Consider the following 5,243-nt stretch of genomic DNA (forward strand, 5'->3'; position numbering starts at 1 on the left):
TATTGTGGAAAAGCAACAATAATTTGAAAAAATGGTAGAAGTGATAGCTATTTCGGAAATCACCACATTTCCTCATCAGACTTCTTTCAGTAGGATTCGAACCGACGCACCGTGTATCATTTCCATATTCTAGAAAAGATTAATTCCATTATTTTGTGTCGCTAAATTTGAAAACAACGTCAAGAATGTTTTTAGAAATGCCTGATAAATACGAAACAATAACAACTAAACAATTTTAATCAAAGTGTATGGCGGGACGGGGTTTGATTTGGAAAATTACCGAGCACAATAATATTTAAACTTTTATATTTGAAACTGAATCTCAATGTTTATTTTGTCGGTGTTATGTGATTTATGCAACAATTACTAAAATACCATTTTGGTCTTATTTGCTTGGGTATGTTCTTTTTAATGAATATACGTTTTTGGGATTTTATTAAACTAGGACTGAGTATTCCATGTTAAAGTAAAACGATGTTAACTTAAATTTATTTTTAGCAATTTATTAATTTCATTATTTATTTATTTATTTATTTATTTATTGTCTATGAACATACAAAGTTCTTACAGACTAGCAAATAACTTACATATGTATAATAAGTTGTAAATAAAAATTGGGAAAAATTTACTAGAAAATGGTATACAAAAGATTTAAAAAAGAGCCCTTCGACAATGAGAAGTCAAGAGCTACCGAGTTAGCAATGAGATTAAGATCCCGTGTAGCTCGCGCAATTGGAGCATTACTCGCAAAGATGGTTTTGTGATTCTCCCCGTAGAAGGGATAAAAGTTGCGCAGGGTCCGCCGAGGAATATTGAAAGTAATCCTATTTAGCAAGTAGGGACAATCAATAAGTCCATTAATGATACCGTGTGTAAAAGATAGAGATAACACTGTCCTACGATTATTTAAAGTTTTTAAATTTATTAGCGATAAACGTGATTCGTACGATGGAATCGGGGTCTGAAATCTCAGGGAGCGTAGGGCAAAATTCAAAAATACTTTTTGAACACGTTCAATTCTATTACTGTAAAGCTGATTACTAGGTCTCCAAACAACAACCGCATATTCTAAATGAGAACGAACATATGATGTATAAAGTAATTTCATAGTATACGGGTCAGAAAACTTAGTAGAGTTACGTCTAATGAAGCCAAGTACAGAGTAGGACTTAGAGGTAATATAATTGATATGACTACTGAATGAAAATTTGGTATCAAAGATAACCCCAAGATCTTTAATTTCAGAGACACAGAGCAAATCGCGGCTCGAAATACGATAAATGGTATTTATGGGATTAAGTAGTCTGGAAAAAGTGACACTAAAGCCCTTTTTGATATTGAGTGAAAGACGAGATTTTAAGCACCATGTGTAAAGGCTATCGAGATCACGTTGCAGCAAAAATGCATCTGATGTATCCTTGATTGTCGAAAATACTTTCAAGTCATCGGCGTAAAGTAGGTAGTTAGCAAATGAAAAACAACTAGTCACGTCGTTAATAAATAACACAAAAAGAAGAGGGCCTAGGATGCTACCTTGAGGGACCCCAGAAGACGCTAAAAAAGGCTCTGAGTTGATACCTTCAAGGGAAACTACGCACCGCCTATTACACAGGTAGGAATTAATCCAGTCCAAGAAAATAGAATGGAACCCCAAGCAAGCTAGTTTTTCAATTAAAATCTTGTGTGAAACCTTGTCAAAAGCTTTTGAGAAGTCGGTGTAAATGCAATCCACCTGAAGGCCGGACGAAAGGGCCGCAATACAATACTCACTAAAAACTGTGAGATTGGTAGCAGTAGATCTGCCACCGACAAAGCCATGCTGATTATGGCAAACAAGCGATTTAACAGCAAAGTTAATCTTATCTTTAACTATGTGTTCAAAAACTTTAGAAATCGTTGAGAGCTTAGAAATAGGCCGATAGTTGCGAACATCATTTTTTTTACCACTTTTAAAAATAGGGGTAATGGTGGTTATTTTCCAATCATCCAGAAAAATCCCAGAGGAAAGCGATTTATTAAATATTAAACACAGAGGCTGAACCATCGCAGGGCAACTTTTTAATAAGAGAGCCGAAAGGCCATCAATATCCGTATGTGTAGAGGATTTAAGTGCAAGGATCCCCTTAGAGACATCCTCAGCGGAAAGACACAAGGAGCCAAAATCAAGCAATGAAGATATATCAGCTGAAAAATCCGTATGAGAGTCAATATCATCGCAAACAAAATTTGATTCAAAAAAATTCAGCAAACAAATTGGCCGCTTCCCCAGGGGTACACGCAAATTTATCCTCAAGGAACACAGCAGAAGGAATATTGGAACATGCCTTTCTTGCTTTGACAAAATTCCAAAAGCGCTTAGGGTTAGATTTAATATCGGACTCAGCATTGCGTATATAATTATTATAAAGAAGTTTATTCAAATTCGTAAACTCTTTGGCGTAATGTTGATATTTAACAAAGAGCGAATGATTCTTTGTTAGTTTAAACTTAGTGTAAAGATTATTTTTAAGATTTTTTAGCTTTTTTAGATCTTTAGTATACCAAGGTCGTTTATATAGTTTTTTTTTCTTAACTGGTATATTACCTAAGCAAATTTCACGCATAGTAGCTTTAAAAGTAGAAAAAGAACTAAAGATATCCAAGTCCGAAAGTAGTTCGTCCCAATCGGTATTACTTATTAAATTATCCAGAGTTTGAAAATTACAAGCAAAATAGTTAAAAGATAATTTATCATCGGAATAAGGAACAGAAAAGTTATAAAACTCAACGTACAAGTCTAGAGAAACGTGGTGCAAACCAGACGGAGTAATAGAGGAAACACTTTCGGACAAGGTATAATTTATGTTATCACTAACAAAAATGAGATCAAGAATCTTATTCAACTTATTAAAGAAATTGTTAATTTGAACAAGGTTAAGACTTAAAAGACTGTCAATAAAATACGATTCGTGCGCAGAACTAATATTATTTGGTATAAGGCCAGATTTAGAAAAATTATTAGACCACGAAACGTTATTTAAATTGAAATCTCCAAGAACACAAATATGGTTTTCATTTACCTCACTTAAAGATAGAGAGACAATATTGTCAGCATGTGCCTTATACAAGTCAAATGGGCTATTTGGAGGAATATATGATACTATCAAATATAATGAGCCACAAGACGTGGAGCCTTTGACACAAACGCAGAGCTGGTCAAGCCGCGAGTCATCACAACGAAGTGTAATCGGGTAAGCCTGAAACCTACGATGTATGGCAATCAGAACACCACCACCTCGACAACAGCCCGTTTTGGCGGCATCCCTGTCTTTGCGAAATACGTTAAAAGTATTCGAATCAAAGAATTCACTGTCGAAAAAATCCGAGTTTAGCCAGGTCTCTACGATTACAATAATATCATAGTCCAATTGTGCACTAAACGCCTGAACCACATTAGCCTTCGTTCGCATTCCAGAAATGTTTTGGAAGTAAACTTTCAAACAAGGGACTTTCCCAGGAGGAATAGTACAATTAACAGCAACATTCGATGTTAGTTGCTAGGCAGACTCATTTTCTTCGGTAGCATTTTGGATAAATTGAAATGGTCGAACTTTGACGTCGGCTGGCCATAACGTAGGATTTAAAACCTTGTCAAGGAGCGTAGTCGAGACACCAAGCTTAAAGTTAATTTTCCTTAGCTTATTAATATCAGAATCTTTTTTAACGAGAGGGAAGCAGGCTATTTGACTGCTATCAATTTTGGCGGTTTTCGCTACATAGGAAATAATATTTGCGGCACTAACAGTAGGTTTGAAGGACGACAGATGGATCCATTTTTTGGATGCAACTACATCAAGATCTGTACTTTTGTTAACACCAATTACGACGTCAGTAGTGTTCTGTTTTTTGAACTTTCTTCTTTGCATTCGCGACCACTGTGCCGGAGAATGCCAGTTGGATTCAGCCCGTGGGAGTGCTGAGCGAAGTGTCGACAGGGCGTCAGCGTTTGATTGAGATTGTACATTACCAATATCAGCAGCAGCCGAATTAGCAGCAGAGGCAGAAGTCGAGGCAGCATAGACAGCATCAACCACACAAGCCTTGTTAGCAACATCAGCATAAGAAGCAGGTATTGAGATAGCGGCTTCACAAACAGCAGTAGGATTACTTTGTTCACTCAATTGCCGCGCCTTAGCAGGAGGCGAACCACTCAATTCACCTACGGATGAGCTGCAATTATTATTAGCAGTAACAGCCGGAACGAGTGTATCAGCAAACAACGTAGATGACGATGAGTTGTTTTTTTGAGTAGCATCACACAGAGTAGAGGACGACGAAGCGTTTTTTTGCTTGGTTTTGTTTTTTGCACTTTTCTCGTTTCTATTACGGCACTCGCATGCATTTACACACAAACGAAGATCTTTAACCTCAGCAGTGAGCAACGCGAGGAAAGAGGCAATATCTTCGGTCTGACGTTTATGCATAGCATTGATTTCCGATTGCAGCTCATCGGTTTTGCTTAACAAAAGCTGTTTGTCTGCATGAAGAGCACTAATCATTTGCATTGCGCGAGCAAACTCAGACTTAAAAGCAGCCAGTTCACTACTTAATGTAGCCAAAGAGATTTGCGAGCTATTCACATTATACATTGTTTTTGCATTGTTTACTTGTGCCGAGGTATGCAAGTTAGTTACACTTGTTGACATCGCATTCTCAATTACACTGTCCGCAATAGGCATTGTTTTTGCATTGTCAATTTGTTCCAAATTATACGAGTGAGTTTCGTTTGTTGATATTACATTCTCATCTACACTAACTGGAGGAGGAGGGGTGCGGATAGATCTGCGACGAACATCCGCACATATTTTGCAAAAATAATGTTTTGCTGAGCTAAGTAGAAACTCAACATCGGCTGACGTGACACCAACACAGCCTAAATGAAAAAAGTCATTGCACTTGGCACATTGCACTTTAGCTTTGGCGCTTCTCTCGACTCTTAGTCCACAAACACAAGGCATTTTAATTTAATGATTAGTTTTTATTTATTTATTTATTTTTTTTTTTTTGATAGCCATTAAGCAAGATAAAGTCACTGTCTTGATCGCCTAAAACGTGCATTTGCTCTGGTCCTTTAAAAGGCCAATATAGCCCGAAAAACACAAAAAATCACGGAGCGCAGAAAAACCACGTCCGCTTTCGCGCGCTGGCACTGGCTAATTGTGACGACAGGTCGGGTCTACGTAACCGGAACGACCCAGATTTAT

Source organism: Rhagoletis pomonella, unplaced genomic scaffold (genome assembly GCF_013731165.1).
Source record: "Rhagoletis pomonella isolate Grant_MI unplaced genomic scaffold, Rhpom_1.0 Rhpom_scaffold_00003, whole genome shotgun sequence".
In the NCBI taxonomy this organism is placed as follows: Eukaryota; Metazoa; Arthropoda; class Insecta; order Diptera; family Tephritidae; genus Rhagoletis; species Rhagoletis pomonella.